The sequence below is a fragment of the Oryx dammah genome, unplaced genomic scaffold, assembly GCF_014754425.2.
Source record: "Oryx dammah isolate SB20612 unplaced genomic scaffold, SCBI_Odam_1.1 HiC_scaffold_11163, whole genome shotgun sequence".
Taxonomy (NCBI): Eukaryota; Metazoa; Chordata; class Mammalia; order Artiodactyla; family Bovidae; genus Oryx; species Oryx dammah.
Genome location: NW_024080556.1, coordinates 5,482,878 through 5,497,677, shown reverse-complemented (window position 1 = coordinate 5,497,677; position 14,800 = coordinate 5,482,878). Strand labels below are relative to the sequence as shown.

Below are 14,800 nucleotides of genomic sequence, written 5' to 3'. Positions count from 1 at the left end.
ATTGAAAAATAAAAGCCATATGATTATCTCAATAGATGCAGAGAAGGCCTTTGACAAGATTCAACATCCATTTATGATAAAAACTCTCCAGAAAGCAGGAATAGAAGGAACATACCTCAACATAATAAAAGCTACATATGACAAACCCACAGCAAACATTATCCTCAATGGTGAAAAATTGAAAGCATTTCCCCTAAAGTCAGGAACAAGACAAGGGTGCCCACTTTCACCACTACTATTCAACATAGTTCTGGAAGTTTTAGCCACAGCAATCAGAGCAGAAAAAGAAATAAAAGGAATCCAAATTGGAAAAGAAGAAGTAAAATTCTCACTGTTTGCAGATGACATGATCCTCTACATAGAAAACCCTAAAGACTCTACCAGAAAATTACTAGAGTTAATTAATGAATATAGTAAAGTTGCAGGATATAAAATCAACACACAGAAATCCCTTGCATTCCTATACACTAATAATGAGGAGGTAGAAAAAGAAATTAAGGAAACAATTCCATTGACCATTGTAACAAAAAGAATAAAATACTTAGGAATATATCTACCTAAAGAAACTAAAGACCTATATATAGAAAACTATAAAACACTGATGAAAGAAATCAAAGAGGACACTAATAGATGGAGAAATATACCATGTTCATGGATCAGAAGAATCAATATAGTGAAAATGAGTATACTACCCACTTTTATTTTTAATGTAAATAATTTGTGTCCTGTCTTGATTCTGTAGTTAGTCCAGCTAGCTATTTATTGATTTTATTGATCTTTTCAAAGAAGTTTCTTTTGATTTTATTGATTCTGTTGATTCCTATTTTCAATTTTATTGCTATTATAATTGTTATTATTTATTTTCTTCTCTTTATTCTGATTTAATTGTTCTTTTTCTAGTATTTTAAGATGGAAATTTAGGTTATTGATTTTATGCAAAGAGTTGGTTCAGTTGCTCAGTAGCTCAGTCATGTCCGACTCTTTGCAACCCCATGAATCGTAGCACACCAGGCCTTCCTGTCTATCACCAACTCCCGGAGTTCACCCAAACTCATGTGCATCGAGTCAGTGATGCCCTCCAGCCATCATCCTCTGTCGTCCCCTTCTCCTCCTTTCTTCTTTTCTAATATATGCAGTCAATGCTATAAATTTTCCTCTTTTACTTTTGTTGCAAATTTTGATAAATTGTGCTTTCATTTTCATTTAGTTCAGAATATTTTTAAATTTCACATATTCTTTGACTTATGTGATTTTTTTTAGAAATGTGTCATTTAATATCCATGTATTTGAGAGTTTTACAGTTTTCTTCCTGTATTGATTTCTAGTTTAATTCTATTGTCATCTTGGAGCAGACATTGTATGATTTTTATTCCCTTTAATTTTTAAGGACTAAGTAAAATATATTTTCTACTTGGAAGTTTTTGTTCTTTTTTAATATCTGCATACTCTGAAGGTACTAAATATAAAACTATAAAATCTTTACCATTCATGGGCAACTGAAATAAATTTTTTTCTGGGAAACTAGAGTTTCTATAATCATGTTGAACTTTCTTTATTCAAGTTGTACTTTTTCATATACACAATGCATAAGTGTATGAATATATAGATTCATTTTAGACTCTACCCTAGAGAGCCTCTGATTACAGAGGCCTAACCAAGTATCTTGACTGTCATAGAACGTTTGAAGATATAGGAACAGTTATTCATTAACCATTCTTTTTGACCCTAACCCCAGGCATTCCCTATGGCTCAGACGGTAAAGCATCTGCCTTGCAATGCAGGAGACCCAGGTTCGATCCCTGGGTTGGGAAGATCCCCTGGAGTAGGAAATGGCAACCCACTTCAGTACTCTTGCCTGGAGAATTCCATGGACTGAGGAGCCTGATGGGCTACAGTCCATGGAGTCACAAAGAGTCAGACACAACTGAGTGACTTCACTTTCCAGGCCTTCTCTATAAAAGAAGTTTATGCAATAGCCTAGGAAGGAAAGAGGTATGTAGAAAACTGAAGAATTGCTTCTCTAGAAATGTCAACCCCTCTGCTGGAGACCCTAATTTTTCCTTCCCCTACTTCTGAAAAAAATATGCTTCTCCTCTTGCTAGGAGGTAGAATAAGCAATACCAATCATAGGAGGGAACAGCAAGTAAATTAGGGGAGGAAGTAGTAAAGGGGATTTTAATACCCTACCTAAGTATTTTTAATACTTTACCTAAGAATCAAAAACTAAAACAAATCAGTGGTACCATTTTGGAGCGTCACCAAAAAACAATGGCTATGTCAGTAAAAAAACGCAGAGATGTAGTGAATTTTCCTCCATCAGTCTCATAAATTTACTAGGTGTAAGGAATATCCAGGGCTTTCCAGGTGGCACTAGTGGTAAAGAACTCAGCTGCAAATGCAGGTGAATTAAGAGACAAGGGTTTGATCCTGGGTGGGGAAGATCCTCTGGAAGAGGGCATGACAACCCACTCCAGTATTCTTGCTTGAAGAATCTCATGGACAGAAGAGCATAGCAGGCTGCAGTCCATAGGGTTGCAAAGAGTCAGACAGGAGAGCATACACACATGTGGTTATCATCACTTTCACCGAATTTTTTTTTTAATCTGTGTTATTTAAGTGATCTACTTTCCAATTGTATTGTCCAATAGATTGGACAATTGATTTTCTCTTCCCTATAGATTCTTGCTTATTTTCTATTTAGAGAAATCTTTTCAATATTTCTTTTAGATTAGGCTTAGTATTGCTGTATTAGTTTTTGCTTGTCTGAGAAATTCTTTATTTTAAATGATAATCTTGTTGGGTAGAGTATCCTAGGGTGCAGATTGTTCCCTTTCAGAATTTGAATATATCTTGCCACTCCCTTCTGGCCTGCAATGCTTCTGTAGAGAAAGCTGCTGATAGCCTTATCAGAGTTCAAAAATTTGGCAGGAGTATTGGAGCGGGGTTGGAATTTGGGTGTGGGTGTGAGAATGTGCCCATGGGAAGGTAATACAAGTTATGTGAGAGGAATTTGAGCCAACCAAAATAATCTGGAGACTTGCTACCCCAACTCCACCCCACAGTAAAGTTTCCTGCATTGAAGATAAGTGATAATTAGAAAGATATTGACACAAAACTGATATATCAGTTTAGTTCAGTTCAGTTGCTCAGTAGTGTCCGACTCTTTGGGACCCCATGAATCGCAGCACACCAGGCCTCCCTGTCCATCACCATCTCCCAGAGTTCACTCAGACTCATGTCCATCGAGTCCGTGATGCCATCCAGCCATCTCATCCTCGGTCGTCCCCTTCTCCTCCTGCCCCCAATCCTTCCCAGCATCAGAGTCTTTTCCAATGAGTCAACTCTTCTCATGAGGTAGCCAAAGTACCTCAGCTTTAGCATCATTCCTTCCAAAGAAATCCCAGGGCTGATCTCCTTCCACATAGACTGGTTGGATCTCCTTGCAGTCCAAGGGACTCTCAAGAGTCTTCTCCAACACCACAGTTCAAAAGCATCAATTCTTCAGTGCTCAGCCTTCTTCACAGTCCAACTCTCACATCCATACATGACTACTGGAAAAACCATAGCCTTGACTAGACGGGCCTTAGTCGGCAAAGTAATGTCTCTGCTTTTGAATATACTATCTAGGTTGCTCATAACTTTTCTTCCAAGGAGTGAGCATCTTTTAATTTCATGGCTTCAGTCACCATCTGCAGTGATTTTGGAGCCAAAAAAAATAAAGTCTGACACTGTTTCTACTGTTTCCCCATCTATTTCCCATGAAGTGATGGGACCGGATGCCATGATCTTTGTTTTCTGAATGTTGAACTTTAAGCCAACTTTTTCACTCTCCTCTTTCACTTTCATCAAGAGGCTTTTGAATTCCTCTTCACTTTCTGCCATAATGGTGGTGTCATCTGCATATCTGAGGTTATTAATATTTCTCCCGGCAATCTTGATTCCAGCTTGTGCTTCTTCCAGTCCAGTGTTTCTCATGATGTACTCTACATATAAGTTAAATAAGCAGGGTGACAATATACAGCCTTGACGTACTCCTTTTCCTATTTGGAACCAGTCTGTTGTTCCATGTCCAGTTCGAACTGTTGCTTCCTGACCTGCATACAGATTTCTCAAGAGGCAGGCTAGGTGGTCTGATATTCCCATCTCTTTCAGAATTTTCTACAGTTTATTGTGATCCACACAGTCAAAAGCTTTGGCATAGTCAATAAAGCAGAAATAGATGTTTTTCTGGAATATATATAGATACTGTAAAAGAAATAGCATGCAAGACAGTGAGGTAAAAAAGAAAAATGTGAAAAACACTTTGAGCATCAAAATCATTTGTCATCACATCTCGGTATGCAAATTTGTATTTTTAAAAATCTTTCTTTTAATTTGCTTTACAATTTATAAGACATTCTGATTTTTCTAAATACAGATTACTTTAAGATACAGGAAGACATTTCTCAGTAATAGAGAGTGAATTTTAGCTTAGTTCTAAATATGAAGTCTGAGGGAAGAGACTAAATGCCAATCAAATTTCTAATTTCACAGATTTAGCTATTTATTGAACAGGTTTCTCTGATATACAGTAACATTTTTCTGAACCACAGTCTCTTACTTTTCTTCTTCTTCTTTTTTTCGCTTTGTCTTAAGCTCTCTACTTGACTCCACATTTACAGTAAGTATCTCAAGTAATAGGATATTTTATTGAAGATAGTGCCAGTTCTTTTAGCATTCTTTCTGTACCAAGATAAAATATGCTCCATTAATGTCAGTGTCAAGAAAATAAGTTTTCTTGTTAGGCACCACTAGACTGTAGTGAAGCTTTTTTCTATGTTTTCATCTCTTCTGGACTGTGAAATTGAAAGACTGACACAGTTTAATACACACACGGAGAGACACAACAATATGTCACTAGATTTAGTGCAGGATGTAGATATTTTCCAATAAATATAGAATTGATTTCTTTCAAGTTAGCATGTAAATATAACTGACAGCATCACTCTGACAGCTCCACATTTATTTCATACTACTCAAGCTGTATCCAAGAATACAGTGACACTTTTCAGGGCAAGGATCCTATCTATCTTACTCATTTTTAAACTTCTGTGCTTTGCAAATTGGGGGACATAAAATAGGTGCTTGTCTTAGTCATCTCAGGTTGCCATAACAAAATACCATAAACTGAATAACTGAAACAGTAGACATTTATTTTTTCATAGTTCTAAAGGCTGGGAAGTGTGACATCAGGGTGCCAGCACACTTGGATTCTGCTGGGGAACGTCTTCTTGGCTTTCGGAAAACTGCTTGCTACATCCTCATATGGAGGAGAGAGAGAGCACTGGTGTCTCTTCTTCCCAGGATGGGGGCTCCATGCTCATGGCCTCATCTGAACTGAATCACCTCTCAAAGGCTCTGCCTCCTAACACCATCATATATAGAGTGAAACCTTCAAGATGACTCTAGGGAGAAACGCATGTAGCCCTTACAGTGCTTAAATGTATTTGTCAAAGAAAACGGAATTAAAGTATCAATGGCAGGAGTGATGAATCTTAGCATAAGATAGATAAGGCCAAGCAAATGGCTCAAATATGGGATCTCATTTGACTCAGTTTCATACTCGCACAATTTATATATTGATCTCAAATCTAGTAATGTTATGTGTGAATCTTTTAATTCCCATATAAAGATGTTGACACTTTATTGTGCATATAATTTTAATGGAAGCTTTCATTAAAGATTTCATAAAGATTCTCCCACAAATATTCCAAGGAGCTTTTCTCCATTTTTTCTCACTTCATTTTTCTGTATGTTCTTAATCTTGCTAGAAATCTACAAGTAAATATTTTTCATGGAAGAGAGACAATGCTTATTGAGTTTTAATTCTCAAATCTATTCATATTGTTTTCTTCCAAATACTGTATGAAGTGGACTTTGCAATCCTGTTTTATGGTTGACTATTCTAATTGTTCCAAAATATAAAAATGTCTTGCAACTCTTTCAATCCCCACTATATAGATGTTGGTACTATATTGTGGATAAAATTTTAGTGGAAGGCAGAATGTATTCCTTACAGTTCACAAAATGGGGAGTTCCCAAATTACAATCTTTATTCTCTTCTTCACTTTTACTTTAAGACTCCTAACTTTCTCCATTGATTTTTGCCATCTGGTAATTTCATAACCACTTTATTCCCCTTTCTGAGAAATTTTGAGAATTGGACAATGATATATTGTAAAGTTGGAGAAGCAGTAGAATTTGGGTGTAATTATAGACTCTGAGGCTGGGAGGGATTGGGGGTAGGACGAGAAGGGGACGACAGAGGATGAGATGGCTGGATGGCATCACTGACTCGATGGACGTGAGTTTGAATGAACTTCAGGAGTTGGTGATGGACAGGGAAGCCTGGCGTGCTGCAATTCACGGGGTCTCAAAGAGTTGGACACAACTGAGCGATTGAACTGAACGGAACTGAAGCAAGTGCAAAATACCAAACTTGGACTCAGTAAAATCAAATAAAATAATTTATTCTTCCTCCTCTTTCTTCATCCAAAATACTTTCTTTATCCAAAATACTTTATCCAATACTTTGGCCACCTGATGTGAAGAGCTAACTCATTGGAAAAGACCCTTATTCTGGGAAAAATTGAGGGCAGGAGGAGAAGGGGGCAACAAAGGATGAGCTGGTTGAATGGCATCACTGACTCAATTGACATGAGTTTGAGCAAGCTCTGGGAGACAGTGACAGGGAAGCCTGGTGTGCTGCACGTGGGCCATGAGGTTGCAGAGTCAGACACGACTTAGTGACTGAATAACAACAGTTCTTTCTCCTCTTTCTTTATCCAACATATGATGTCTCTTTCAATTCAAGTTTATCACAAGTAACATAGGTAGGCTACAGAATTTCTAATATTCAGAATTTGCGGGAGTTTATATACCCGATCAACAATTAGATAATTTTTTGGCTATAAAGAATATGTTCTAATGTTGAAACAATCAGTGTTCAAATAACTTTTAGAGGAGAGAAAATACAAAGTCTGTTGGGAATAGAGTCTGAATTTATGGTAAGAAATTAATATAGCTATTTCCATGTCCTTTGCTCCCTGTTACACAAACAGTAGAAAAAGCAGTAATTTATATATGCCTGCTTCCCTGGAAAGGCTATGGTGCAAGCTCAACATCTCCTAATATACAGATTAAAAATGGTTTAGTCTGTAAAGAAGTTAGTAATGGTTGGACAGATCAAAAAGCAAACACAGATTTATTTGTTATTCACCAGATAAACTATCATTATGTCAGAAAATTTTCAGTAACTATCTATGCACATAATGCTGACATTGTTCTTATGGAAAGTAAGGTGTAAATTGTGAAGGAAGTTTGTAGAAAATCTTAGGGTCACCTCTGTTTCCTTTCAAAATAATTGCAGGAATTCTGCACAGAAATACAATTGTCTGACTGCAGATATTTCTAACATTTTTTTTTCATTTAGCAACCCTGCCCTAGTTTCTTTTAATAAAGAATAGCAAGTCCATGTTATTTAAGGTGTCATATATTAATTGGTTATGAAAAATGCTCAGAGACTTCTTTGAGACTTGACAGTTGCCTAGCATAGCAAACACAGCCCTGTTTTACTTGCTGCAGTCAATTAAAATCTGGGTCTCCTGAGCAGTTTCTAGGTAGAGACCCAATCTGATAGTTAATCATTAGTTCATATTCTAATGACACAAAACACTCCTGGAGACATTTAATTTTTAGCACCAGAGGTTTTCTTGATGAAACCTTTTTTTAAAAAAAAATATTAAAAAGTCTTATTTTAAAAATCAGAAATGGCATCACTAACTGGTGAAATAAAGGAACAACCACTGAAAGGATAAGAAAAATAATGGCTGTTGACATTATTTAACAATGTATTTTAAGTGCTGCTTGGAACAATAAGAATTTCTTCTACATTCAAGAAGGGAATAATATGGTGGGGCTAAAATTATTAGGCCAAATAATGCTTATATTTTTGGCTTGTTTTAGAGGTGTGTCTGCACGCTTATTAGTAAAAGGAGTGACGTCCTTTACCAAGACTTGTTTCCAGATATATTGAATCAGAAAAAGTAAATATTTTCACCATTCTTCAAAGGAAAAATTTTAAATATCTCTCATCATGAAAACAATGGCTCAAGGAAAAAGACCCATCCTTTAAATTTAGAAATCCTTTGAAAATAGTCCTAATTCCAAGCTGTTCTCATGTAATCTATCAGTGACTAGATTTCAACTCTGTACTTCATGCACCATGGAGCACCTCAGCTTTTGTCCATCTTGTTCTACCATGAAATTAATGGGCAAAGAAATAATATTATTACCCACCCATAAAACAATATGTCATTTTATCAATGAACTAAATTTTGTCTTCTAATGAAAGTTGCTTAAATTTATTCACTCTGTAAATTCATGAGAAAATATAATTGGAAACATTTACAAATTTCTTTCCTGGCATCCCTAGATCCTGGCATCAGTACTATTCTCTCTGTCCCTTGACAGCCAAGTTTTCTTTTAAAAATTATCTTGTGCTACCTCTTTTTTTTTTAAGCCGAACATGCCTTCTTTCTTCTGTCTAACACCTGTTCCTTTACCTACTGACACTACTCTCATTTAGGTCACCAATAGCCTCCAGATAGCTAGATCCAAAGGACATTTTTATATCTTTATATTATTATACTCTGTGGGTTTTGACAATGTTGACAACTTGCCCTTAAATTTTCTTTTCTCTTAACTAATGTGACAAGATTAATTCTCATACTGGAGGTCTGATTGAAACATGTATAATATCATATAAGAAATGAATCGCCAGTCCAGGTTCAATGCATGATACTGGATGCTTGGGGCTGGTGCACTGGGATGACCCAGAGGGATGGTACGGGGAGGGAGGAAGGAGGGGGGTTCAGGATGGAGAACACGTGTACACCTGTGGCTGATTCATGTTGATGTATGGCAAAACCAATACAATATTGTAAAGTCATTAACCTCCAATTAAAATAAATAAATTTATATTAAAAATTTTTTTAAGTATAATCCTAAAAATAATCTTGTCTAGATTCAAATCTGTCTTATTTTCTTCACATTACATCTCAATAACTGAAATCATGTTGTGTATTCATTTGTCTCCTTGATTATTGTATATTTCTATCCTAGGTTCTAAGATTCATGAGAGCAGAGACTGTTCTCTTCACCTCTTCAACTGTAACCTTCAAACCTATAACAGTGCCTTACAAACACAAAAAGGAAGCTAAATAAACAATGATTGATGAGTGTGAGGGAATGGATATTGAGTCTCAGACCCTTAAATTAACTGGGAATTTTCACTTAGATATTTCACAAGTACCTCAAAGTCAAGATTTGGGAACTTAATTCTCCCCTCCCTAATAAGATCTTTTAATGCTTCGAGTAAATCTGAATTCCTTCATTTCATCACCCTTTGCATCTAAAAAAGTAGATGTGGACATGGGGGTAATCAGTCTGTAATTTCCTTGAATTTATTTTCTCTTATTTATTTCTGTTTCCTCTGCCTTGTTGAAACACTTTTACTACTAAAATAGGCTTCTAAATCGTCTATTGTCCCCAGTCTTGATTCCATTCAATCTATTTTTCTTTTGTCTAGCAATTATTAGCTTTTGTGCAAAAAGAAATGTGGAAGGATTATAAAAGTATCTTCTTATTATGACAAAATATCATTGTAAATTTTAACCTGGAGGTAGAAAATGCCCTAAATATCACTTTTACAAGCCCCATTTAGATATGATTTAACTGAACCATGAAAGTGTATCCATAAAAATTATTCCATCATCTATTTCATATTTATCCATTTCCTTGCCACACAAAAAATGCCATTTCAGTTATCAGATACAAACCCAAACTCTTTTGTCAAATAGGGAATAGTTCCAGAGCAACTTTACAACTTAACAAATAAGTCAGAAAAACTTAACAAGGAAAGGCATTAATGGACATGGGTTGCTCTTGCAATTAAATATAAAAAGTCAATCATCTATTATTAACTAAATAGAGAAAGATACATGGTAACAGTGATTGTGTGTTGTGCATGTGTGTATGAGAGATAGAATGTGTGACACATAAGTACACATACATATGTGGAAATTCATGAAAATAGAAAATGTGGTAGATATCTTTTTTCACTTAGCTTCCCAAAACCATTTCGCCATTTTTCTGTCAATAGTTCCCCCAGTTTTGAAGAATTACACTTTTCAGTCAAGCCACGAGTGTTTCCCATTTTCTATACATAGGCCTGAATATGTGGTCCATGCTGAGCCAATAAGAGTCTCTCTTCCTCCAAACACAGTGCTCAGCTGAGAGTTTAGGAAATCGATATAGCCCCTTATATATTTTCCCTGTAATTTTATGATTGAAGATTGGAGAGTCACTATAGTATCCTGCTAAAATTATGCTAGATGCTTATGGAAATATTCTCTGATGATACATTTCTCTGTATATACGCACACAAAAATATAAGCTTTTTTAAAACTAAATAAGATAATGATATAACTGTAGTTATCCAATTTCCATGTAAAAATGTATACTTTTTATTTGTAATTACATTCTGAGCTACCTTTAATAGTACCTTTTCATATGAGTACCTATTTTCATATGCGTATTTTATTGTACTTTATATGTACACACAAATTGTCCTTCTAAAGTAGTATACCATGTTTCTCTCACATTCACATTTATAGCTGTATGCAATGAATATTTTTTGTGTGCCAGGCAACTTTTTTATATATTAGCTTATTATTCCCCTGTTCCCAAAATCCTGGTCAGGTAGTTACTTATTATTGTTATTTTTATTTCTTTCCACATGAGAGAACAGAGGTTAAGAGAGATCAGGTAACTGGTCCCTGATTACACAGTAAGCAACACTACTGAGATTTGAACCCAGGCAGTCTAGCTTTAGGGGCTTAGCTTTTAACCACTGTTTTGTCTCATTTATGTGTATACCTATTTCCTATGCTCTTATCATCATGCATGTCATCAGTCTTTCAAATTTTATTCAACTAATAATTTTAAAAATCTCATCAATTCAATTCATTTGATGAATAGTGAGTTTGAACATTTTTGTGGCAGACTATGGGCCATTTGCTTTTTTTTCCCCCTATGATTAATCTTTCATATGTCTTTTTTATTTTCTGCTAGACTATATCTTTTCCTTACTAGTTTAAAGGATCACAGTCTGTTATATGTGTTGCTAAATGTTTTCCTTTATACTGTAATTTGTTTTTTAAATTTATTTATGATGTTTTTGTCTATAAAGACCTTTCAGGCATTTTGTGCAGTCTAAAATGCCAATCATTCACTTATGATTTCTAGATTTTGCAACTGGATGAAAATGATCTACTGCAAGACAATACAAACATCTTTGCTTCTAGTGGTTTTGTTGTATTATAATGTTAAAATCTTTACAATTTTGAATGAAGCGGCCTTAATTTATGTTTACTAATTTATGTTTACAATTACCCATATCTGTCAAAAAACAAATATTTTCAACTGATTTGAAATGCTACATATACCATTCAAAAATTTCCACATCCTTGGTCCTGTCCTGAACTTATTATTTTGTTCCATTGATTTATAAGTCTTGTTCTAAATCAGAGCCTAATTTCTTTTATCTTTAGATATTTATAATGATTTTGACCCCAGTTAAAGCAGGTCCCATCTAATTGTATCTTGTTTTCAAAATCTTTTAACTATACTAACAATTCTTCCATATGAACATTTTGGTTAGTGTACTTAACATTCTTACAGTACTACTTTCTACTCAGAAAGTGTTCTTTCACACTGTACAGGGTTTTTACCTTTAAAAGCCACGTTGCATGTTTCCTCCTCATATACGACCTAAATAATGATTTTCTTTCTGTTTTGATGCTTCTCTGTGTGAGTGGTCTCTTTTTCCCACACTATATTTTCTTACTAGTTTGCATCATCATTTTGCCTGGAAGTCAGCCATCCTGCTAGACTATCATCTTAACTACAATAATTTGTAACGGAATCAATTGGGTTTTCCTGATATACAACCCTATTAACCATTAATAAAGATATTTGCTCTCTTTTCCAAATCTTTGGTTCTTTATCTTATTTCTTTATCTCATCTAAAATAACATAAATATTCAGAAAAGTAGTTGAATAATCTATATCCACTGCAATAATATCATACTGGGTTGGATGTGAAAGTGAAAGTGCGGGTTATTCAGTTGTGTCTGACTCTGCAACCCCATGCACGGTAGCCAGCCAGGCTCCTCTGTCCATGGGATTCTCCAGGTAAGAATACTGGAGTGGGTTGCCACTCTCTTCTTCAGGGGATCTTCCTGACCTAGGGATTGAACCCAGGTCTCCTGCATCACAGGCAGATTCTTTACTGTCTCAGCCACCAAAGAGGCCCCTGGTTGGAGGTTGTCCACGTAAATTTGAGTCTTTCCCAGAACCTCAGAATGTGACTTCATTTTGAAACAAATTGCAGAGATAACTAGTTAAGATGCAGTCATACAGGAGTAGGATAGGGCCTTAATTCACATCACTGGTGTCCTTATAAGAAGAGAAGGAGACACAAAGATAGAGGCTAAGGGGGAAATACCTTGTGAAGACAGAGGCAGAGCTTGGAGTTTTACAAGTCAGGGGATGACAATGTCAAATCTCCAGAAACTAGAAGAAAATAATGAAGCATTCTCCCTCAGAGGTTCCTGTAGAATCCAACCCTACTGACACCTTTATTTTAGACTTCTAGTTCCAGAACTGTGAGGAAATAAATTTTTGCTCTTTCAAGCCACCTAACTTGTGGTACTTTGTTGAGCTAAACCTAGGAAACTAATACAAATATTGACTACAGCTTTTGCTAACCAAAAACGACACCTTTAGGTTTCTAAAGATTTTCTTTATCAAGTTCAGGAGATGTCCTTCTTTTTCTCTTTTACATAAAACTTGTATCTTATTTCTTGAATATAATGATCTTGTAGCAGTTATAATTGATATGATTCTACAGTTATTTCTCTCCTTTATTGTGTTAATATTTAACATTGTGTTAGTTGCATAGTCATGCCTGACTCTTTACGACCCTGTGGACTGTAGCCTGTCAGGCTCCTCTGTCCATGGAATTCTCCAGACAAGAATACTAGAGTGGGTTGCCATTTCACTAAACAAGTCTCCATCTCTCCCTGCATATACAGCTCTTTACAACATGCTTTTGAAGCTCCTGCCAGTAAGAAGATGAATCAATTTCTCTCTACTTTGAATTTCTACTGTATATATGCCTTACCTTGTCCAACAGAACAGGAAAAAAAAAATATTTTTCAGTTCTGAGCCTATGCCCAAAAGAATTTGCCTTCTCCCATTCTTCCTCTTGAAACTTGGCCACCACAGTCTGAACACATCTGGGCTAGGCTGGTGAATAATGGATTTTGTCTTAGCCAAAAAAAGCCAACTACCCATTGAGTAATGACATTATCAGCTGCTAGCTAACCACAGGGGCGTAAGTGAGTCTAGTCAGAGTTAGGCAAGCCTGGCCCAGAGCTAGAGCAATGATCAGGTGACTCAAGGACTCAGGAGGAATAGTCAATGGTTGTCATTTTGGGGCAACTAAGATTTGGAGTGATTTGTTATGCAGCAATGATAAAAATAAATACATATACTAAACATAAATGACTATATTAAAATATATATATATAAACTATATTAGCAATATAAAACAACTGATGAAAATATAAAGTTTATCTGTAGATTTTATAAAATTAAACCTCCTTGATTTCTTACTAAAGAAATGGTGATACTATAGAAGTGTAATAAAACAGTGCTAGACTCAGTTCAGTTAAGTTCAGTCACTCAGGCACGTCCAACTCTTTGAGACCCCATGAACCACATCACGCCAGGCCTCCCTGTCCATCACTAACTTCTGGAGTTTACCCAAACTCATGTCCATTGAGTCGGTGATGCCATCTAACCATTTCATCCTCTGTCATCCCCTTCTCCTCCTGCCTTCAATCTTTCTCAACATCAAGGTCTTTTCAAATGAGTCAGCTCTTCACATCAGGTGGCCACAATACTGGAGTTTCAGCTTCAACATCAGTCCTTCCAATGAATACCCAGGACTGATCTCCTTTAGGATGGACTGGTTGGATCTCCTTGCAGTCCAAGGGACTCTCAAAAGTCTTCTCCAACACCACAGTTCAAAAGCATCAATTCTTTGACTCTCAGCTTTCTTTATAGTCCAACTCTCACATCCATACATGACCACTGGAAAAACCATAGCCTTGACTAGACAGACCATTGTTGGCAAAGTAATGTCCCTGCTTTTTAATATGCTGTCTAGGTTGATCATAACTTTCCTTCCAAGGAGTAAGCATCTCTTAATTTCATGGCTGCAATCACCATCTGCAGTGATTTTGGAGCCCACAAAAATAAAGTCTGACACTGTTTCCACTGTTTCCCCATCTATTTCCCATGAAGTGATGAGACCAGATGCCAGGATCTTAATTTTCTGAATGTTGAACCTTAAGCCAGCTTTTTCACTCTCCACTTTCACTTTCATCAAGAGGCTCTTTAGTTCTTCTTCACTTTCTGCCATAAGGATGGTGTCATCTGCATATCTGAGGTTATTGATATTTCTCCCAGCAACCTTGATTCCAGCTTGTGCTTCATCCAGCCCAGCATTTCTCATGATGTACTCTGTGTATAAATTAAATAAGCAGGGTAACAATATACAGCCTTGAGGTACTCCTTTTCCTATTTGGAACCAGTCTGTTGTTCCATGTCCAGTTCTAACTGTTGCTTCCTG

General features: G+C 36.0%; 1 non-coding gene across 1 annotated transcript; it reads left to right on the top strand.

The window, feature by feature from the left end:
* The first annotated feature begins 1,738 nt into the window (after positions 1 to 1,738).
* TRNAA-UGC lies at positions 1,739 to 1,812 on the top strand. Its single transcript has one exon. It is a non-coding gene; the product is annotated as a tRNA-Ala (tRNA).
* Positions 1,813 to 14,800: the final 12,988 nt, after the last annotated feature.